Below are 25,782 nucleotides of genomic sequence, written 5' to 3' on the forward strand. Positions count from 1 at the left end.
CAACCTGGAAGCAATGGTAGGCCCTTGTGCTGCCAAGTGGCAAGAAATTAAGATTGAACAAGTTCAGTCCATATTGGTTTGGATTTGTCACTAACCATGTCTTGTGATTATGGTTATGACAAATTCACATGGATAGGAACACATATACCATAAAATCTAAGTGTCATAAGGTTTCTCTCCGATTCATGAAAATGATGGTGAGGAAACGCTTTCACTAAGTAGATTTTAAGGAGATAGCAGTTGTGATATTTGCATTCTCAAATTTCATTATGATTACGGCATCCCTTTTCATAATTCGAATTATGAGGAATGGAAAAAAGTCTAAACATTTGAGACTTATTGCTGTAAGTTCTTAAATTGTTTAGACACACATGTGAGCTATCTAAGGAAAGGTGTATGATTTTGAGAAACCTAGATAAAGTCTTATCAAAGCATCTCGTATCAGAAATCTAAACTTTGGTAATGAAAGTCAATAAGTATTGATTTCTAGAAGTCCAGCTGATTTCTGGGTACATGTCATAGCTAGTGGGAGCATAAATGTTATGCTAGTAAAAGTAATGATTATTATGCTAGTGGAAGCATAATCAATTATGATGAATGTTGCAAGTTAGCAATGTTAATTATAGAAAACAAAAGTTTCAATTCGCAAGTTGCAGGGTTTGAAAAGTTGTTTTGCTATAATTAAGGGAGAGGAATTCATACTTCATTTTAAATCTAAAAGCTTAGATTGAGATTTTAATCAGATTTAGTCAAATATATATATGAATGTTATGTTGGAATGGTTCAACATAAGGAAATTCTATATATGGATGTGTTAATTGCGTTCTCAAAATTCGACTATGATTACGGCATCCCTTTTCATAATTTGAATGATAAGAACATGGAAAATAGAAATATTATTGCAAAAGACTGGTCAAGTATCATGTCTTTATGTAAGACATCATGAATCGTGTCCTATATGCTTCGGGTATAAGATCGATTACATGTGCTATAATATTCATCCTTTTCTAGAGGGAAAAAAGAGATAGAACCGGATATGACTAAAGTGGTTAAACAACTGTTAAAGGACAATCTAAGGTTCACCAAGGATTGGTCACTTAAGGGCAGTTGGAAGTATAGTAATGGATGGACTATATCGACATTATTATAAATAGAAAGTATTCTATTAACAATGAGTTGTCATATGGCAAATATGGAATGTTTTCATATCGGGTGTTGGATATTAAGAATCTGTGGTTAGAAACTTTTATGCAAGAAGGATGTTCAAAGGAATGCACTTTGAATTTGAGACTTTGCTTCCATGGAATTGTCTTGTAACAATCTCCAAAGGAATCCTTTGTAATATCGTTGGTCAAGTCTCCGTGACTTTTGGTACCTAGATATTACAAAGGAATCATTGCATGATAGTTTAGAATCTAACACATTCTGGCAGTGACAAGAATTTGGAATTCTTACACTGGTGATAAAGATTTGGAATTGTGAAATGAGTGTCATTGAAGATGTATTCAATTGATCTATTTCAAAAAGTAAGTACCATAGACAAACATAGTGTGCATGCTTGGAGCATGGCATAACTATTGTTTAGACAAACATAGTGTGCATCCTTGGATCATGGTATAGATATTGTTTTAATTCAAGTATTAAGTTGATTATTCGAAACCTTATACAATGAATAATGAGTAAGCAATATGACTCAAAAGTTTTTGGGCCATATAGGATTAGTATTATTACTATGCTTCACTTTGCATGTTTTGACTTCCCGAATAACTAGGTTATTCAAACCATCCACAGTCAATCATACTTTGGAAGTAGGTATTGAGGCAAGACTGTCATGAATGGGTCTGTAGTTTGTCTAGGACATAGCCGCAGTGTTCGTGAGTACTCCTGGAATAAGATTTGAGTAGTGGATTCAACCCACGCTCATCTGAATCACTTCATGGATTTTATCACGAGTGATTGTGAGACGATAATATCTTATATTCTTGAAACCAAGAAGTGTGAGTTGTAGTTGAAAGTCGGTTGCACATTGACGTATGTAAATGCACCAGTAACTTGGTGTTATAAAACATATTGTTGTGTGTAATTTGATGAGTAAGTACAAGCAAACATTTGAGTTGAAGTTTATCCATTCCTTTTACCCTTAGATGGATAAAAGTGATATCTGTGGGCCCCTCGATGATTTAGTGATGACACCCCTAAGTGATTGGCCAAGCCTGGACTGATTTGATTTGTTCAATTAGTCAGTCGTCATAAATCGAAAATCGGGATACAAAAGATGGACAAAGAATGACTAAAATCCATGTCTCAGTCCATATGATATCTAGAATAGAGGAATATATGATCCCTTATCTAATGGACGCGTCATTGACTAGGTCAGAGTTCGACAACGGCTTTTAAGAGCTACGATTGGTAGTTGGGTTGTGGATCCGTACTTACAATAATAGTTATTAGACTTATCCAAGTGGGAGACTGTTGGATTAGTGTCTAAGTCCATAACTATAATTGGTATGTACTTGACCCGAGAGTAGCATGGTCCATTTGGGTTGCATATCATCAAGACAATTTGATAGGATTGACTTTTGAGAAGAGGTTATTTATGGTTTAATAATATATTATAATTCTAATATATTAATATGAAATCATATTATTTAATTAGTATTGATCAAGAATTAATTTGGAATTAATTATGTGATCAAAATAGACTAATTAAATATATGAGGATTAATTATGTAAATCATTCATTCTTATAATGTGGGCTTATGATCCATAGTTTTTTTATGTTGGGCTAAACCCATGTGGTGACCCATGGATGGTCCATGAAGGTTTAAACCCATGGAGCATGAGGAATATGGAATGTCATGCACATTAGGGTTTGCATGGTGTAACCCTAATCTTGCCACACTGTATAAGAAACCCCTTAGCATCCAAAATTGGTTACTACACAGACACATGTGCTCTTTGGAAGAGCTAGCTGAATTTGAGTGCAAGACACCTTCTCTCAAGTTATCCTTTATCCTAGGTGTGTTGTGATTCCATTTGAGGCATTCACATTATTGGTGCTAAGTTCTTAAAGGTCCAAGGTTTTCAGCTACAACAAAAGGTATGTCATCTAACTAGAATTTTGTAGTAAAGATACTCCATTGTATGCTAGTTAGTATGATGCTTTGGAAAAACAAAGTTTGCGTGTATATTAGAGAAAACATAGATCCAAAGCATCTAGGGTTGCATGTACACCATATGAGTGTTAGAATGCTCAAAACCCAACACAAGGACCCAATCCTTTGCTCATCGCAGATACTTAAGTATGTTCTTAACAACTATCCAGTGAGCTTTACCGGGTTTCCCTGATATCGACTAACCATGCTCAAAGCAAAAGCCACATCAGTGAGAGTACATGTCATAGCATACATGATCGATCCAACGGTGGAAGCATATGGAATCTGACTCATTTCTTCTATCTCGACATTAGTACTCGGACTCTGAGTCTTACTCATTTTGGTATTGGTCTGGATAGGTAATTCTCCTTTCTTGGAATTCTCCATGCTAAAACGCTTCAGCACTTTATCCACGTAAGTACTTTGACTAAGTCCAATTAGTCTTCTACTCCTATTTGTCAAGATCCTTATCCCCAGAATATAAGCAGCCTCTCCTAGATCCTTCAAAGCGAAACACTTTCCAAGCCAGGACTTAACTTCCTGCAAGGTTGGAACGTTGTTTCCTATGAGCAGTATGTCATCAACATACAATACTAGAAATCTAACTATACTCCCACTAGCTTTGACATATACACATGACTCATCCTCACTCCTATAAAAATCAAACTCTTTGACTTTCTCAACGAAGCAAAGATTCCATCTGCGAGAAGCTTGCTTCAATCCATAGATTGATTTCTCAAGCTTACATACTCTATTAGGGTACTTAGCATCTACAAAACCCTCTGACTGACTCATGTAAACGTCTTTACACACTCTATTAGGGTACTTACACACTCTATCTGCCATATTTCATAATCATGAAACGTAGCTATGGCTAGCATAACCCTAATAGATTTGATCTTAGCCACTGGCGAGAAGGTCTCATCATAGTAAACCACTGGGGTTTGAGTAAATCCCTTCGCAACCAGTGGTGCCTAGAATGTGTGCACCTTTCCATCCATTTGCACCCAACTGTCTTACGACCTGGTACATTGTCAACCAAGTTCCAAACTTGATTGTCATACATGGACTGGATCTCGCTGTCCATTGCCTCATTCCATTTAGCAGACTCAGGGCCCGCCATGGCTTCCTTGTAGTTAGTAGGCTCATCCAAATTTATCAATGTACCATCACTGATAAACGTATCACCATCAGTAGTAATATGGAAACCATAAAACTCAAGTGTCATCCTAACTCGAGTGGAACATCTAAGAGGTAATGACTTGTCAATTGGTTCAATAGGAATTTCTTCCTCGGCTTGAGTGCTAGTGTTAGAGGTTCCTTCATCGCTTGACTCTTGAATTTCTTCAAGATCAATTATACTCCCACTGTCCTCTTTTCATATGAGTTCCCTCTCGTGGAAAACTCCCCTTCGTTCTACGAAGTTCACGTTCTCACTAGGTCTGTAGAACAAGTATCCAAAGGACTTCTGTGGGTAGCCGATGAAAGTATCACTAGGTCTGTAGAACAAGTATCCAACGAGGGAACCTTCCCTGTCCACATCTCGTGAGGTGTTTTGGCAACCTTCTTTGTCGGGACTAGATTAAGGATATGATCGACAGTCTCTAAGGCATGCCCCCAGACCGATATCGGAAGCGAAGCTCGACTCATCATGGAATGAACCATGTCCAACAAGGTTTGATTACGCCTCTCAGCCACACCATTAAGTTGTGGTTTCCTAGGAGGTGTCAATTGTGAAACAATTCCACATTGTTTAAGATAGTCGTGGAACTCGATACTAAGATACTCATCACCCCTATTGGATCTGAGCATCTTGATCTTCCTGCCCAATTGATTTTCGACTTCATGTTTAAACTCTTTGAACTTTTCAAAGGTTTCTGAATTATGCTTCATTAAGTAGATATATCCATATCTACTATAATCATCGGTAAAAGTCACATAAAATCAACTTACATCCCTTGTGGTGGATCTGAAGGGCCCACACACATCGGTATGTATGAGATCCAACAATCCCCCACCTCTTTCACAAGTACTAGTGAAAGTTGATTTAGTCATCTTTCCAAGCAGACAAGATTCGCATGTATCATCTCACCTTAGGTCAAATGATTCCAACACTCCATCCTTTTGGAGTTGGGAAATGCGCTTCTTGTTGACATGTCCAAGAAGACAATGCCACAAGCATGCTTTGTCTAAACCATTAGACGAATCAACTTGTAACACACTATTTCCTAAATTGTCTACAACCATGAGAGTTTCATATACACCATCACAAGGCAATGCTTCAAAATAAAATACACGATTATAATAAGCATTAATAGAAGCAATTTCATTATTAAATGAAAATCTAAAGCCTTGTCTGTACAAACCATGAAAAGAAATAATATTCCTCGTCATTTCTGGTGAGTAGCAACTGTTGGATTAGGTGTCTAAGCCCATAACTATAATTGGTATGTACTTGACCCGATAGTAGCAGGTCCTTTTGGGTTGCCTTCACCAGAGAAATTTGATAGGATGGACTTTTGAGTAAGAGGTTATTTGTGTATTATTATTATATTATAAGTATAATATATTAATTGAGAAATCATATTATTTAATTAGTATTAATCAAGAATTAATTTGGAATTAATTTAGTGATCAAAAGAGACTGATTAAATTTATGGGGACTGATTAAGTAAATCAGTAATACTTATAGTTTGGGCTAATGATCCATGGTTGATTAGGGATGGGCTAAACATATATTATAGCCCATTAAGGTTTAACCCAAAGGGCCTAAGAAATATGAAGGGTCATGGTGAATTAGGGTTTTCATGGATGAAACCCTAGTCCTTGTCACACTATAAAAGCAACCCCTTAACCCCTAAAGTCGGCCCTATGCATTCTTGTGAAGAACCATAGCCGATTTTAGTGCTATCTAGCCTCTTCTCATAAGCCTCCTCTTTCATTTGGTGTTTGTGACACATTAGAGGCATCACATTTGAGGTCCTAAAGCTTTTGAAGGCCAAGAACTACAAGCTACACTAAGAGGTATTCATCTCACTTGGTTTTATGTTGTATATCTCCATATGCATGCTAGTTAGGGTGTATGCTTTGGAAAACGAAATTGCATGTATAATTAGAGAAAACTTAGATCCAAAGCATCTAGGGTTGCATATGCACCATAGGAGTGTTATAGTGCTCAAAACCCAACAACAACAATTATTCAAGTCTAAATATAATCCACTACTAAGCTCTATAGAATAAACGCCGATCTTGGTAACAGGTGACGATCTCTTATTTCCCATTATCGGGTTCATCTTCCCAAGCTCCACATTCCTACTTTCTATTAGGACCTGCAAGTAAGAGCAAATGTGAAAACCACATCCTGTATCAAGGACCCAAGAATTAGAATGCGATGAATTTTTAGACAAAATAGTGTAAATAACTGCCGAGGTAGGCTTGATCTTTCCATCCTTAATGTCCTGCAGGTACTTAGGGAAGCTTCTCTTCCAATGCCCCTTGTCTTGGCAGTAGAAATACGTTGCAAATTTTTGGATTTGAGGCAGGGGGAGCGGAACCGGATTTTGCCTTGGGTCCAATAGATGAAGACCCATCATGAGACTTTCCCTTCCAGCTTTGCTTAGAGGGAGCTTTCCTATTTTTCCCTTTTCCTTGTTCAATCGCCATGACTGGAGCAGCAGCAGTAGGAGGATTGGATTCAATAGTCTTTCCTTTTAATCCACTTTCAGCAGTTCTCAACAAGCCTTGAAGTTTTCTCAATGTGACTTCCTATTTGCTCAAATAATAAGTCATTTTGAATTGATCATAGTGTTGTGTTTTGAGCATTCTAACACTTCTATGGTGTACATGCAACCCTATAAACCTTGGATCTATGTTTTCTCTATTATACATGCAAATATTAAATATTCCAAGGTTTCATCCTAACTAGCATATTATGAAGCACCTATACTACAAAGTTCTAGTTAGATGACATACCTTTTAATGTAGCTTGATGTCTTCAAGCTTTAAGAGCTTAGCCCCAATAGTGTGGAAGCCTCAAGTGGAATCACAAATCACCAAAACACCTTGGAAAACCTTTAGAGAATATGGATACTTGGCTCACACTATGAAATCGGTTATTGCCCTCTTTAGTGTATCCACACTAGCCACTAGCATAATTTCATGAACCATAAGACCCTTTATATAGTGTGGAGGATTAGGGTTAAACCCTAATACCCATGACCTTTCATTTCCTAGGATCCATGGGTTAAAGCTCCATGGACTATCCATGAAGACTTAGCCTAACCTAAATGAACTTGGCCCACTACACATATATATATATCTAAGAGTCCATATTTAATTAGTTCCTTTTGATCACTTAATTAATTATAAATTAATTCTTGATCAATACTAATTAAATAATATGATTATATATTAATATATTAGAACTTATAATATATTAATATAAATCATAAATATACTATTCTCAAAAGACTATCCATATAAATTGTGTCGGTGAAGTGCAACCCAAATGGACCATGCCGGGTCGGGTCAAGTACATACCAAATATAGTTATGGACTTAGACATTAATCCAATAGTCTCCCACTTGGATAAGTCTAAAACTATTATTGAGTATGACTTCAAAAACCAACTGGCAATCGTAGCTCTTAAAGCCGCTGTCGAACTCTGATCTTGTCAATGAACTCTGACCTTTGTCAATGACTTGTCCATTAGATAAGGGATCATATATTCCTCCATTCTAGATATCATATGGACTGAGACATGGATTATAATCATTCTCTCTGTCCATTTGTTGTTTCCCGATTTTGGATTTATGATGACTGACTGATTGAACAAATCAACTCAGTCCTGGCTTGGCCAAGCACTCACATGTGTCATCGCTAAATCATCGAGGGGCCCACAGATATCGCTTTTATCCCGAAGGTAAAAGGAATGGATAAACTTCGACTCATATGGCTTGTTCTACTACTTGTTGAATCATACACAAAGGCACCTTTTATAACATCGAGTTACCAATGCGTTTTCGTGCAATCAATGTATAACCAACTCATACTAACAACTCATATCTCTAGGTTTGAAGAATATAAAATACTATCGTCTCATGATCACTCGTGATAAAATCCATGAAGTGATTCAAATGAGCGCGGGTTGAATCCAATACTCAGAACTTATGAGCACTCATAAGTGTTGTAGCACCACTTTGTCCAACATCTTAGACCTCTACAAGCCAACCCATGACAGTCTTGATTCATATCTACTTCCAACATATGACCGACTGTGGATAGTTTGAATAACTTAGTCATTCAGGAAGAATGACCTAGTTTATTCTGGAAGTCAAAACATGCAAAATGAAACACAAGAATAAATGAATCAAATATGGTATCAAACCCTATGAATATAAATATACCACTTTTATTTATCACCATACTGATTACTCATTATTTCATTGTTTCGGTTTTATCAACTTTATACCTTAATTAAAAACACTAGTTGTCCCATGCTCCAAGCATGTACACTATGTTTTTCTAAACAATAGCTTTGGCATACACCAAGTATGCACTCTATGTTTGTCTATGATCCTTACTTTGTGAAATAAACCAATTGAACATAATTTCAATGATTCTAATTTCACACTCCCAAATCCTTATCGAAAAATGTGAGAATTTCAAATTCCTATCATTTATCGAAATCTGTTTAGATTTTAAACTTATATGTACTGACCCTCCTGTAATGAATATGTACAAAGTCACAAAGACTTGTCAACAGTCATTATAAGGTATTCCAATGGAGATCAACTCCATGGAAACTAAGTCTCATATTCAAAGTACATTGCTTTGGACATGCTTCTTGCATTAAGTTTTCTAATCTTACACAGATAACTTCCACCTATGGAGACAACTCCATATTCTCATTTTGACTATCACTTCTGAATAAGAGATGCCTCTTTTCAGAATATGTCAATATGGTCCTTCCAAAATTAGCACTATATTTCCAACTGTCCCTGAGCAACAAATCTTTGGTAAACCTCAGATTCTCCTTGACAATTGCTTAATCATTTTAGTCATATCCAATTCTAGACCTTTTCCCTTCTTAATGCCTCTGGGCATTTGAAAAAATTTAGAAATGACAAATATTATAGCACATGCAATCGATCCTGTACCCAAAGCAAATGGTACACGATTCATGATGTCTCACATAAAGACATGATTCTAGACCAGTCTTTTGCTACAATATTTTTATTTGCCATGTTTTCAAAATTTGACTATGAAGAGGGATGCCGTAATCATAATCGAATTTTGAGAATTAAGTTGAACCAATCCAACATGAAATTCATATATATATTCTTGACTAAAGATGATTAAGGTCTCAATTTAAGCCTTTAGAACTGAAATGAAGTATATCCTCTCCCTTAATTATAGCAAAACAACTTTTTCAATCCCTGCAGCCTCACGAATTGAAACTTTTGTTTTCTATAATTAACATTGCTAACTTGCAACACTAACAATAATTATCATGCTCCCACTAACATGATGATTATTAGCATAACACTTATGCTCCCACTAGCTTTGACATGTACTCAGAAATCAGCTGGACCTCTAGAAATCAATACTTTATTGACTTTCTTACCAAAGTTCAGATTTTTGATACGAGATGCTTTGATAAAACTTTATCAAAATCATACACCTTTCCTTAGATAGCATGCATGTGTGTCTAAACAATTTCAGAACTATGAAAAGGAATGCCGTAATCATAGTCTCAATTGTTTAGACCTTTTGCCATCTACTTCAAATCTACTTGGTGGAGGTGTTTCCTCACCATCATTTTCATGAATCGGAGAGAAACCTTATGACCCTTGGATTTTATGGTGTATGTGTTCTTATCCATGTGAATCGTCAAAACCATAGTCACAAGACAAGGATAATGACAAATCCAAACTCATATGGACTGAACTTTTGCAATCTTAACTTCTTGCCACCTGGCAGTACAGGGCCTACCATTGCTTCCAAGTTGTTATGCAACCAATTGAGAACTTTCAGAACTCCTATGCAAAGCCAACTTTAACTGGAATGGGCACATAATATGTCAACACGATAGGTTATAAACCTCAAGTCGTGTGCTAGTGAAGAACCTCAGGTTTTATTCTTGATTAGTTCTTGAAATTCTTTTTAGGATCTTTAAGACTCCCACTATCCTCTTGAAATATAAGACTATCTTGCCAAATATTCAAGAGATAGTGCGGATTCTTTATCAAGACAAACACTTCACACAATTGACCTTAGTTGGTCTTTGTTTTATCCAAAACATCACAACTTACCAATTTCAAATGTACAAGAGTAGGACACTTTTACTCTTACATTTGACAAGTGTTTTAAACCTTTCTTTAAGACATGTCACTCAAGTTATAATCTTGGAGTATGACTCTAAGAATTGTTTTGGAACGAAGTATGACTCATCTTCCTGATCTAACCATTTCAACAATTCATGACTCCTCTTCTTAGTCATAATAATGCACTAAGATGACCTTTAGAGGACTAATTGTGATATGATTTCTAAATCATTAAGATGATCACAAACATGATACTAAAGTACTCTCCCATCTTTTCAGATTTGAGAAACTTTTATCTTTCTGCCTAATTTGATTCTTCCCATTCGTTCTGCCATACATTGAGACTTTTCCAATGTTTCAGAATTATACTTAAACTTGTAAGTATAACCATATTTACTAAACTTTAGTAAATCAAATAGTCTTAACGAGCTTTGTGGTGGACATGACCAGTGCACAAGAATGTGTACTCGATCCCTTTAGTCCTTCACTTGACTCACACATCCATGTGAACAAGTATTTAGTCTTGATTTTCCAATGCTTGAAAGTTCTCATTCATCATACTATTCAACTTGCATGATTCCAAGTTTCGGTCCAATTGAAAGTTGGGTGATGAGGAACTTTCCTGATTTGGTAAATTTAGACACTACCACAAATGAAAGAATCAAATCCATTTTCCAATATTGCTGTCAGTGGAATCATATAAGCAACAATTTTACACAAATACCATTGTAAGGATACTTTAAATAATTAAAATTAAACAATTTTCTTTTATTTTAAAACTTTGCGGGAAAACTTATCCTTACAATCCACATGGAAAATTGTTGTTATCTATTCCTTAGCAATATATCATAACTTCTTAAGCAACTGCTCAAAATTCTGATGCGATCGAAATCCACCTTCGCGATCAGAATCAGCATATACTTCCTTTAAGATTTCTCTCTATTCTTTGATTCTTAAAACATCAACATGTGACCCAGTCACATCATGTAATGAGGATCTCAGAATAGAACTTAACATAGTTAGATAATGGGCTCTACCTGATGTAGAGTCAAACTTATTGACTTTAACATCCTTAGGTAAATTTGGCAGCTTTGCAATCAACGTCCCTTCCTTTGGAAAAATAAACATATGGACCCTTTGGTAATGGGACTATCTCAGACTTAGCCTTTCTCTTTACCATTTGGTCAACCGGGTTGACTATGGCCAATCCCTTTCCATTGGGAAGAGAATGCTTTTTCTGGATTTCCAGTGTCACCATTGTCACTGTCCATAAAGTTTTTGGGAAGTTGATCTTCTAATCAAATTTGCTTTACTATCGTTCCAAATCATTGCTGATTCAGCAGCACCAAGCAAATAGATATGATCATTAAGGTTCATGTCATAGTCTGTTTCATAGTAGTCCCAAAGGAACTCACCATGTGACTTAGAAAGTGATTGAACATCCAACTTTCTTAAGACTTTGACACCCAACTCTCCCGGCTTGTCAATATGTGACTTCATCTCTAAGATGTGATCACACATAGACCTTGCTTGCCATTAGGGCTTGAGTGACCTTGAACTTGTGGGTTAGGGAGAATAATTGGAGGAGGTGGAGGAAGAGAAGTATGACTTCCATGAGCCAAACTCGGGAAGTCATATTCATTAGGAAAGCTTGGTTTGGGAAGATCATTGTTGTCTAAACCAGACATCAACAATGGGAGAAATTCACGTAAAGTTGATTTAAGTCCTTAATATAACACCCAATATGATATATTAAGGCTAGGACCCAACAAACTATTTTATAACTTGGAAGAGGGATGCCGTAATCCAAGCTATACAATATTTGAAGGTAGGTGAATGACGATTCACCAATTTCCACCAAGATAAACGAAATGTATTATTAGGTTTTAATTGGTTTTGAAACTCCTAGATTCTTTTGAGATTCATTGAACTTTTCAATGGCATGTTTCAATCTCGAGTGTGCCCTTCAGGTTTTGTGACTGGGATGCCGAGGATCACAAAACAAGGTGTGAAGTAACCATGCAAATATACTTGGTACCCTTAATATTTACCCCTCAATCGATGTGCCGGTTACACACACGCTCCAACGATACTATGATAAACATTAAGTTACCCTTTGCCTACCTTGTTAAGTCCAGGTTAGTGTGTCGGTTAACCACACACGCTCCACTAACAGCTTAAACAAAGTGCAAAGTGTAATTTCATGGATTAGCACCTTATTCACATTTTCCTAAGTAACTAAGATTGGGAATTTATAAAAGGTTTAGTTACTTACTATTTATCATTAATACTTTTAGTGAAGGGAGAATTATAGTCCTTGTCCTACCTGTTCGGCTAACGACCCTCCACCAGTCAAGGAAGCGGTGGGTGAGAGTGGACACCCATTAAACTGCCATTTTATAGACAGTAACCTTATACCCCCCTTATAGACCGGCTTCGTGAATGAGGCCTACTAATGGTAAGACGACTTGCACTTATACATTTAATATATTAAACTTTTAATATTATAATAGTATAAGGGTGTATTTTAGACATTTAAAATACTTGGTGGTTTAATCTATTAATTAAACTATACTCTTAATTTAATTAAATTTAAACCATGTCATTATGGAATTATTAATTCTCTTTTAATTAAACACTTTAATTATCTATTAATAAAGTCCATAAGAGTTAATTGAATTATTCAATAAAAACATCATAATTCCAATTATTAAATTCAAAATTAAAACTATTTAATTAATTGTTTAAGTTATGAACCCAAGAGTTTTAGAATTCAATTCTTTTTTTTTTATCATAAAAAAACTTTTTCTAAATTCCAAAACTTGAGGGCAAGTTTTGTAACTCTTGAAAACTTTTGGATTCCATAACTTATGGAGTTAAATACTTGTTTTTGATGAAACTTTTCATGTTCCATAACTTAAGAACAAGTTATGGAATTCTTTAAAACATTAAGACTAAGTTTTGTAACTCCATAAAAAACTTTGAATCAATTTTTTTAAAAACCTTTTCATATCCATAACTTATGGAGGTTTCAAAAAACTCTTTAGATCAAACTTTTAAAACTAATAAAATAATCATATCATTTTATCTTTTACTAAATTTGACCTAATTCAACTCATATAGCAAATGATTCAAATTTTACAAATAATTAGTTTTTCACAAAAACAAGTAATTATCTTAAAATTTGACAAACGTCATGTTTTTTTCCTTTTTTTTTTCCAACTTTGAAAATAAAACATTTGCATCAATATAACAGAAAACAACCCATGGCTCTGATACCACTGTTGTGTTTTGAGCATTCTAACACTCCTATGGTGTACATGCAACCCTATAAACCTTGGATCTATGTTTTCTCTATTATACATGCACATATTAAATATTCCAAGGTTTCATCCTAACTAGCATATTATGAAGCACCTATACTACAAAGTTCTAGTTAGATGACATACCTTTTGATGTAGCTTGATGTCTTCAAGCTTTAAGAGCTTAGCCCCAATAGTGTGGAAGCCTCAAGTAGAATCACAAATCACCAAAACACCTTGGAAAAACTTTAGAGAATATGGATACCTGGCTCACATTATGAAATCAGTTATTGCCCTCTTTAGTGTATCCACACTAGCCACTAGCATAATTTCATGAACCATAAGACGCTTTATATAGTGTGGAGGATTAGGGTTAAACCCTAATACCCACGACCTTTCATTTCCTAGGATCCATGGGTTAAAGCTCCATGGACTATCAATGAAGACTTAGCCCAACCTAAATGAACTTGGCCCACTACACATATATATATCTAAGAGTCCATATTTAATTAGTTCCTTTTGATCACTTAATTAATTATAAATTAATTCTTGATCAATACTAATTAAATAATATGATTATATATTAATATATTAGAACTTATAATATATTAATATAAATCATAAATATACTATTCTCAAAAGACTATCCATATAAATTGTGTCGGTGAAGTGCAACCCAAATAGACCATGCCGGGTCGGGTCAAGTACATACCAAATATAGTTATGGACTTAGACATTAATCCAACACATAGCAAGGAGGTAAAGAGTGTAGGATTATATCAATGGCCAACTCTTCATCAAAGTTCACATTTAGCTTTAGCAAACGATCCACATATCTTTGCATGCGTTGCAGGTGGATCGTGATGGACTCTCCGTCCTTCATCTTGGTGGTGATGAGTGATCTGACTATCTCATACCTCTCTTGACGTGCTCTTTGATGGTACTTCCCCATCAAGTCCGGGCATATCTCATAAGGCCAATAGTCCTCATAGAACTGCTGTAGCTCAGGACTCATAGTGGCCACCATGATACACGACACTTTGGTCGCGTCCTTGCAGTGGGCCTTATACTCAGCTATCTCTTGAGTAGTAGATTTGGACTCATCGATCTCGTTCAGCTCTTTGTATAGGACGTATTCCTTGTCCTCGAACCGCAAGGCCATTCAGATGTTACGAATCCAATAATTAAAATTGGACCCATCGAATGTCACATTGGCACAGATGCTCAAGAGCGAGAAAGTGTTTTTGGAGGAGCCGGGAGCGTTATTTGAGGTAGACATCTGCAAAAGAAGAAGGACAAGTTTTTATTAGATAAGGAATCCTTAATACAACACCCAAAATGAAATATTAAGGCTAGGACCCAACACAATAATTCACAACTCGGAAGAGGGATGCCGTAATCCAGTTGTAAATTATTTGAAGTTAGTTAAATGACGATTTACCAATTCCACCATGAAAACGAAAATTTAAAATGAATTAGGTTTTAAATGAAATGAAATTCCTAGATCTTTTGAGGTTCATTGAACTATTCAATGGCATGTTTAATCTCGATTATGCACTTCAAATTTGTGACTGGGATACCGAGGATCACAAATAAGTTGTGAATAACCATGCACATTAGCTTGGTACTATCATTGTCATTTATGTCACACCCCCAAACCGAAACAACGGAAACGTTCGGGGGTGATGACGTCATATGTAGTATCACAACAATTGCATCATAGTAATCGAAGTAAACACAACCATTACATTGAATATATAAAAGGTATTTACATATGTTTGATTTATATTTATATACATCAAAAGTAGCAAAATATAAAGACGTGACTCTATACGCTTTGTCTTCTCAAAAGCCTGCTGGAGTACCTGTCTACTGATTCCCTGAGAATACAAGCGGTTTTGAAAAGACTATCAGCATTAAAGTTGGTGAGTTCATAAGCATATTTTGGTAATGAAAGTCTGTTAATGAATCCGTGAAAAGGTTTGTATGTTTCCAAGAAAATCTAATATTTTCTAACATATGAATTTGATACAATGTTCCATAAAGTATTAGTTTGATTGCCTGTTTACCACCAGATAAATTGTATAAGACTGTTCTGAATGTAAGACCCCTATTTGTATGAAAACCCTGGCTAACACCAGTATGTATAGGATGTTCTATTGAAACCCTGGTTACCACCAATATGTATAGTAGTTTCATTACTTAAAATAAAACTATAAGTTGAAATGCATGGAATCATCCAGTATAATATACAGTAGTTCTATTAATTAAAATAAAACTAATGAAGAATGAAATCCCGTAAACAAAAGATTAGTTTATACTATTGTGAGTCGTATAACCATGCTTGATATGACTGATGACCTCTACGACGTTCTTCAGGCGTCGGACGGTATGATATTTGTCCCCCAGGCATGCCTGCCTAACTGTAGCTAGCAGTTTAGGTGTGGGATTGTCAGTCCCGAATAGATCTATTCACAAATCTCACGCTCTCCCTCCAGGAGACTCTGGTTACACTAAAATGATAGGATTTAACCAGTACGCCGAAAGTTACAAATGAAGAGTTGTCTCACAATCCTGTATTAACTAGTTTACATATAGTTATGTATTGTTCTATTATATTTAAATCTGTTTGTATACTTTATAGAGTAATAATTATACTTAAATAATTATTTAGTAAAGTATTCTTGTTACCCGAGAATATCATAAACTAAGGCTGTCATAGTTTATAGGCCTTTAAGTGTAAAACCGTGTACTGAAATCCCAAAATATACCTATTATAGTTTGTAGGTAGGTTATGTACTTGGTTTGTGTATTGATCAGAAAACTATGCGATTATGCTTATAAGTTGAAAACGTCCCTTATGCTCAACATGTTACAAAAGGGATAAAATATCTAAATATTTTATAAAATGTGGAAACCGTATGGTTGTATTAATTGCATCGGTTTTAAGTGTGTTGAAATCCTTTTTGTATAAATTCACAAAATCATTTGTGTTTGGCTTGTATCCCCCCTGAAAACATTAAAAATAATAAAAGCATAGGGGTATGAACTCAGTGTTAGTTGCATGAAAGTGTCGGACAACGAAACTGGGAATGAAGACCCTCGGGTTGATGTACACGACACTTAACGGGATCCAGGACTCGATTGAATCGGGGAAAGCGGGTTTTTTTAGCTAAGTTCACGAGTTAGGATGGGTTTGCGTCCGTGAAGGGTTTCCAGCCGTGAACTGTTCTCGGCCGTGAACTGTTCTCGGCCGTGAACAGTTTACTGATTTTGAATGGTTTACAACCTTTGAAGGTTTGAAGGGTTCACGGCCTGTTCTTGATGAACTATGAAGATTTGAAGGGTTCACGACCGTGAACTCAAGAACAGAAACACTTGATTTTGATGAAAAGGCGGGTGTTTGATGCTCCAAAATGTGTTCCAAGGCGAATAGAGTGATAGATGAAGAGAAATCTTGTGTTTTTGGGTCATGATTTTTAGAGAGAAAAAGGGTGTTCACGGCCAGAAAAGTGTAAATGAGGGGTAGGAGCACATATTTATAGGGGGTTTCATGGTCGGTGAGGGTCCACCAGCCGTGAACGGGTTTACGGCCGTGATCGGGTTCACGGTCGTGAACACTAGTCAGGCCGGTTTTCACTGATTTTCGAAGTAGCTCGGGTTTCTGCGATTTTGGTTCCGACTCATATATATAAAAACGATCTTCTAAACCATGAGAATTTAACGGAACAAATAAAATTCGAAATTTATTTAACGGAATCGACTAACGTTAACGGAAAAAGGTTCGGGTTGTCACATCATCCCCCCGATAGAGGGAATTTCGTCCCGGAATTCAAACGTAGAATACAATCATGGACTCGGAAAAAGATGCGGGTACTTCTGTTTCATCTAATCTTTGCGCTCCCAAGTGAGTTCAGGTCCCCGCTTGGCATTCCAACGGACCTTCACTATCGGTATGCGACTTTGTTTTGTTCGTTTGACTTCCCGATCCATGATTTCGACTGGTTCTTCCATGAAATTAAGGTTCTCGTTGATCTTGATCTCATCAAGAGGGATCACAAGGATTTCGTCGGATAGACACTTTTTAAGGTTTGACACGTGGAAGACTGGATGAATGTTGCTAAGTTCTTGGGGGTAAACGAAGTTTGTATGCTACGGGACCGATCCTAGCGAGGATCTCGAATGGTCCTATGAATCTCGGATTTAGCTTTCCACGCTTTCCAAAGCATACCATGCCCTTCCAGGGTGTGACCTTCAATAGAACGCGGTCACCAACCTGGAACTCCAAAGGTTTTTGTCTCTTATCGGCGTAGCTCTTTTGTCTATCTCTTGAAGCTTTTAGTCGTTCTCTGATTTGTACGATATTTTCTGTGGTTTCTCGGATGATTTCTAGGCCTGTGAGAGTGCTATCGGGAACTTGACCTTTAGCTAGCTGTGTGTCACCCACCTCAGCCCAACACAGAGGGGATCTGCACTTACGACCATAGAGGGCTTCAAACGACGCAGCCTTGATGCTGGTATGATAGCTGTTGTTGTAGGAGAACTCGACGAATGGAAAATGGGTGTCCCACGACTTGCCAAAGTCTATAACACATGCTCTCAACATGTATTCCAATGTCTGAATGGTCCTCTCACTCTGCCCATCGGTTTGTGGATGGTAAGCTGTGCTTATATCTAACTTAGTTCCAAGAGCCTTCTGTAGTGACTGCCAAAATCTCGAGGTGAATCTGCTATCCCGATCGGAGATAATGGACACAGGCACACCATGTAGACGAACTATCTCTTGGATGTAGATTCGGGTCAGTCTCTCCATTTTGTATGTTTCTTTAATTGGCAGGAAGTGGGCAGACTTAGTCAATATGTCGACGATTACCCAGATACTATAAAGGCCACTCGGGGTCTTGGGCAGTTTGGTAATGAAGTCCATTGTGATTCGTTCCCACTTCCACTCAGGTATTTCTGGCTGCTAAAGTAGGCCTGAGGGCTTTTGATATTCCACCTTCACCTTGGCGCAAGTCAGACACTTGCCCACGAAGGTAGCGATCTCTGCTTTCATATTTGGCCACCAATAAAACTTTTTGAGATCCAGATACATCTTATCCGAACCTGGGTGAACGGAGTATCGAGTACTGTGAGCTTCGCTCATAACAACCTGTCTGTAACCGTCGAACTTCGGGGTTGAGATCCAGTTCATGAAATAATAAACTCCGTCTCCCTTGATCTCTAAGTTCTTTTCCATTCCCCTCAAGGCTTCATCCACCACGTTCTCTGGTTTTACGGCTTCTAACCGAGCCTCTCTGATTTGTGTGGACAGATGGGAATGGATAGTCATCGTAAGTGCCTTCACTCTGCGACCTGAATACTCTTTCCGGCCGAGGGCATCTGCTACCACATTGGCCTTGTCGGGATGATAGCGTATATTGCACTCATAATCGCTGAGTAGCTCTATCCATCGCCGTTGCCTCATGTTCAACTCTTTCTGATCGAAGATATACTGTAGGCTCCTATGGTCAGTGAAGACAGTACACTTGGTTCCGTAGAGATAATGTTTCTAAATGTTTAGTGCGAAGACCACTGCTCCCATCTCCAGGCCGTGAGTTGTATAATTGACTTCGTGTGCTTTCAGTTGCCTCGAGGCATAGACAATAACCTTTCCTCGTTGCATGAGCACACAGCCCAGGCCCTGATTGGATGCATCACAGTAGACGATGAAGTCCTTCGTCCTTTCTGGCTGGGATAAGATAGGTGCGCTGCATAAGGCTGTTGGGTTTTGAGCATTCTAACACTCCTAAGTGTACATGCAACCCTAAATACCTTGGATCTATGTTTTCTCTATTATACATGCAAATATGATTATCCAAGGTATTATCCTAACTAGCATACCAAAACATTGATACTAGGATACTAAAATAGATAGAATACATACCTTGTTGTTGTTGCTTGACTCCATGAAGCTTGAGAGCCTAGTGCCCCAAGTGTGACACCTCAAATGGTTCACACAACATCATGAACTCTTGGAATAACCATGAGAAGAAGACATACATGTTCAAATCGGCTAGCCCTCAAGATATGTATCCCTAGTGCCAATTTCTTGAACTAAAGGGGTTCTTATATAGTGTGGCTATTAGGGTTACACCATGTAACTCATGACTTTACCCATTCCTTATGCTCCATGGGTTTTAACCTCCATGGAGTATCCATGGATCACCACATGGGTTAAACCCAACATAAAGGAATCTTGGATCATAAGCCCACATATATAAGAATGAATGATTTACACAATCAATCCCCATATATTTAATTAGTCTCTTTTTGATCACTAAATTAAGTCCAAATTAATTCTTGATCAATACTAATTAAATAACATGATTTCATATTAATATATTAGAACTTATAATATATTAATATGTCACAAAATGTCTTTTCCTCATAAATGGTCTATCCAAATGTTCAGATGCCATGCAACCCAAATGGACCATGCCGAGTCGGGTCAAGTACATACCAATTATAGTTATGGACTTAGACACTAATCCAACAGTCTCCCACTTGGATAAGTCTAAAACTATTATTGCGTATGACTTCAGGAACCAACTGGCAATCGTAGCTCTCAAAAGCCGCTGTCGACCTTTGACCTTGTAGATGAACTCTGACCTTTGTCAATGACTTGTCCATTAGATAAGGGATCATATATTCCTCCATTCTAGATATCATATGGACTGAGACATGGATTATAATCATTCTCTCTGTCCATTTGTTGTTTCCCGATTACCGATTTATGACGATTGACTAATTGAGCAAATCAAATTAGTCCAGGCCCGGCCGAGCACTTACATTTGTCATCACCAAATCATCGAGGGGCCCACAGATATCGCTTTTATCCCGAAGGTAAAAGGAATGGATAAACTTCGACTCATATGGCTTGTTCTACTACTTGTTGAATCATACACAAAGGCACGTTTTATAACACCGAGTTACCGAATGCGTTTTCGTGCAATCAATGTACAACCAACTCATAGTAACAACTCATATCTCTAGGTTTGAAGAATATAAGATATTATCGTCTCATGATCACTCGTGATAAAATCCATGAAGTGATTCCAATGAGCGCGGGTTGAATCCAATACTCAGAACTTATGAGCACTCATGAGTGTTGTAGCCCCTTGTCCAACATCTTAGACCTCTACAAGCCAACCCATGACAGTCTTGATTCATATCTACTTCCAACATATGGCCGACTGTGGATAGTTTGAATAACTTAGTCAATCAGGAAGAACGACCTAGTTATTCTGGAAGTCAAAACATGCAAAATGAAACACAATAATAATAGAATCTAATATGGTATCAAAACCTATGAACATAAATAAAACACCTTTTATTTATCACCATATGATTACACATTATTCATTGTATACTGTTTCAGCTATCAACTTTATTCTTGAATTTAAAACAATAGTTGTCCCATGCTCCAAGCATGTACACTATGTTTTCTAAACACTAGTCATGCCATACACCAAGTATGCATACTATGTTTGTCTATGATCTTCACTTTGTGAATTAGATCAATTGAACATAACTTCAATGATCCTCGTTCACAGTCCCAAATCCTTACTGCAAATGCAAGAATTCCAAATTCATGCCATTTACTTAAATCTGTTAGATTCTAAACTTATATGCATTGATCCTCTTGTAATGATTATGCACAAAGTCAGATAGACTTGACAACAAACATTACAGAGCATTCCAAAGGAGATCAACTCCTTGGAAACATCCTTCTTGCATTAAGTTTCCTAATCTTACACAGATTGAATAATTTCTAACTTTGAAACATTTCCATATTCCATTTTGACTATCACTTCTGAACAAGAGTTTCCTCCTTACAGATTATGTCAAGATGGTCCTTCCAGAATTATCATTTGCTTCCAACTGTCCTTGAGCAACCAATCTTTGGTAAACCTTAGATTGTCCTCGACAATTGCTTAATCCTTTTAGTCATATCCAGTTCTAGACCTTTTCCCTTCTTAATGCCCCAGGCATTTGGAAAATTTTAGAAAGGATAAATATAGCACATGTAATCGATCCTATATCCGAAGCATATGGGACACGAGTCATGATGTCTCACATAAAGACTAAACCAGTCTTTTGCTATAACATTTCCATTTCTATTTGCCAAGTTCTCATAATTCAGATTATGAAAAGGGATGCCGTAATCATAATCGAATTTTAGAACGCAAATAATGGACCCATATATAGAATTTCCTTATGTTGAGTCATTCCAACATGAAATTCATATATATATCCTTGACTAAATACGACTTAAAACCTCAATCTAAGCTTTTAGAATTGAAATGAAGTATAATTTTCTCTCCCTTAATTATAGCAAAACAACTTTTTCAACCCCTGCAGCCTCACGAATTGAAACTTTTGTTTTCTATAATTAACATTGATAACTTGCAACCTTTATCATAATTATCATGCTCCCACTAACATGATGATTATTAGCATAACACTTATGCTCCCACTAGCTTTGACATGTAATCAGAAATCAGATGGACTTCTAGAAATCAATACTTTATTGACTTTCTTACCAAAGTTCAGATTTCTGATACTAGATTGCTTTGATAAAACTTTATCAATATCATACACCTTATCTTAGATAGCTCACAGGTGTGTCTAAACAATTTTAAGAACTATGAAAAGGGATGCCGTAATCATAGTCTCGATTGTTTAGACCTTTACCACTTCTCACAAGTCCATGTTAGTGTGCTGGTTAACCACACACGCTCCACTAACGACTTTGAGAATGCAAATATCACAATTGCTATCTAGCTAAAATCTACTTAGTGAAAGTGTTTCCTCACCATCATTTTCATGAATCGGAGAGAAACCTTATGACACTTAGATTTTATGGTGTATGAGTTCCTATCCATATGAATTTTGTCAAAACCATAATCACAAGACAAGGTTACTGACAAATCCACACTTATATGGATTAAACTTGTGCAATCTTAAAATCTTGCCATTTGGCAGCTCAAGGGCCTGCCATTGCTTCCAAGTAGCTGTGCAACCAATTGAGAACTCTCAGAACTCCTATGCAAAGCCAACTTGAATAGGCACAGACATGTCGACACGATAGGTTATAAACCTCAAGTCGTGTGCTAGTGAAGAACTTCAGGTTTTATTCTTGATTAGTTCTTGAGACTTTCAAGACCTTTAAGACTCCCACTGTCCTCTTGACATATAAGACTTTCTTGTCAGATATTCAAGAGATAGTGTGGATTCTAATCAAGACAAACACTTCACACAATTGGCCTTAGTTGGTCTTTGTTTTATCCAAAACATCACAACTTACCAATTTCAAATGTACAAGAGTAGAAAACTTTTACTCTTACATTTGACAAGTGTTTTAAACCTTCTTTAAGACATGTCACTCAAGTTACAATCTTAGAGTATAACTCTAAGAATTGGTTTTGGAACGAAGTATAAATCATCTTCTTGATTTAACCACTTCAACAATTCATAGCTCCTCTTCTTAGCTACCAGAATGCACTTAGAGGATGAATTGTGATAAGGTCTCTTAATCATTAAGATGATTATATAACATGATACTAAAGTACTCTCCCATCTTTTCAGATTTGAGAAACTATTATCTTTCTGCCTAAGTTGATTCTTCTTATTCGCTCTGCCATACACTGAAATTTTTTCCAATGCTTTAGAATTATACTTAAGCCTGTAAGTATAACCATATTTACTAAACTTTAGTAAATCATGACGAATAGTCTTATCGATCTTTTGTGGTGGACTTAATCAGTGCACAAGAATGTGTACTCGATCCCTTAGTCCGTTACTTGACTCACACATCCATGTGAACAAGTGGTTAGTCTTAATTTTTCCAATGCTTGAAGGTTCTCATTCATCATGCTCTACAAATTGCATGATTCCAAGTTTCGGTCCAATTGAAACTTAGGTGATGAGAATCTTTCCTTATTTGGTAAATTTAGACACTACCACAAATGAAAGAATCAAATTCATATTTCCACTCTTGCTCTTAATGGAATCTTATAAGCAACAAAAGTTTTCACAAATGCCATTGTAAGGATATTTTAAAATAAATAAAATCAAAATTTTTTTTTCTTTTATTTTAAAACTTTGCGGAAAAACTATCTTTACAATGCAAAAGCACATGAAAACTTTGTTGTTATTTATTCCTAAGCAATATATCATAACTCTTAAGAAGTAGCTCAAGAATCCGATCTTCAAACTATGCGATAGAAATCCATCTATGCCATCAGATTCAGCATATTCTTTCTTTAAGTTTCTTCACTTTTCCTTTGATTCTTAAAACATAAACATGTGACCCAGTCACATCATGTATCAAGAATCTCATAATAGAAACTTAGCAGAGTTAGATAGTGGACTTTACCTGAAGTAGAGTCAAACTTATTGACTTCAACATCCTTAGGTAAATTTGGTAGCTTCGCAACCAATGCCCCTTTCTTTGGCAATGGACCATTGATAATGGGACTATCTCAGACTTAGCCTCTCTCTTTACCATTTGATCAACCAAGTTGACTATGGCCGATCCCTTTCCATTGGGAAGATAGAGCTTTACTGGATATCCAATGTCATCATTGTCAATGTCCATAAAATTTTAGGAAGTTGATCTTAGCAAATAGATAAGATCATTAAGGGTCTTGTCATAGTCTGTTTCATAGGAGTCCCAAAGGAACTCACTATGTGACTTAGAAAATAGTTGAGTCACCAACTTTCTCAAGACTTTGACACCCAACTCTCCCGGCTTGTCAATATCTGACTACATCTCCAAGATGTGATCACATATAGACCTTTGCTTGAGTGACCTTAAACTTTTCAGGAACTTGTGGGTTAGGGAGAATAATTGGAGGAGGTGAAAGAAGTATGATTTCCATGGGACATCATATTCATTTAGGAAAGCTTGTTTCAAGAGATTTGGGAAGATCATCTTTTGGGAGATATTCAAGAGAGTTGATTTAAAGTCCTTAATATAACACCCAATATGAAATATTAAGGCTAGGACCCAACAACCTATTTATAACTGGAAGAGGGATGCCGTAATCCAAGTTATAAAATAGTTGAAGGTAGGTAAATGACGATTTACCAATTTCCACCATGAAAAACGAAATATAATTAAGTTTTAATTGGATTTGAAACTCCTAGATCTTTTGAGATACATTGAACTTTTAATGGCATGTTTGAATCTCGATTGTGCCCCCTCAAGTTTGTGACTGGGATGCCGAGGATCACAAACAAGGTGTGAATAACCATACAAATTGACTTGGTACCCTCAACAATATTACCTAATCGATGTGCCGGTTAACCACACACGCTCCACCGATCTATAATAAAGTTAAGTTACCCTTTGCCACTCTTACTAGTCCATGTTAGTGTGCCGGTTAACCACACACGCTCCACTAACGACTTGGTAAGGTACAAAGTGTAATTTTATGGGCTAGCACCAAATTCACATTTCCTAAGTAACTATGATTGGGAATTTATAAATGTTTAGTTACTTAGTATTTATCATTAATACTTTTAATGAAGGGAGAATTATAGTCTTTGTCCTACCTGTTCGGCTAACGACCCTCCACCAGTCAAGGAAGCGGTGGGTGAGAGTGGACACCCATTAAACTGCCATTTTATAGGCAGTAACCTTATACCCCCCTTATAGACCGGCTTCGTGAATGAGGCCTACTAACGGTAAGATTGACTTTATCTTATACATATCTATATAATTAAAATTATAATAATAGTATAAGGGTTTGAATTTTAACTTTTAAAATTCTAAGGGCTAACTTGGAATTAAAGTATTCATAAGTGAAACTTTTCAAATTCCAAAACTTGAGGGCAAGTTTTGAAACTATTCAAAACTAATTAATTCCATAACTTATATGTTTAAAATAGTTTTAATTAAAAGACTCTTCAAGTTCCATAACTTGAGGACAAGTTATGGAAGACTTTAAACTA

Source organism: Lactuca virosa, chromosome 2 (assembly GCF_052849685.1).
Source record: "Lactuca virosa cultivar CGN04683 chromosome 2, Lactuca_virosa_CGN04683_v6, whole genome shotgun sequence".
Classification (NCBI taxonomy): Eukaryota; Viridiplantae; Streptophyta; class Magnoliopsida; order Asterales; family Asteraceae; genus Lactuca; species Lactuca virosa.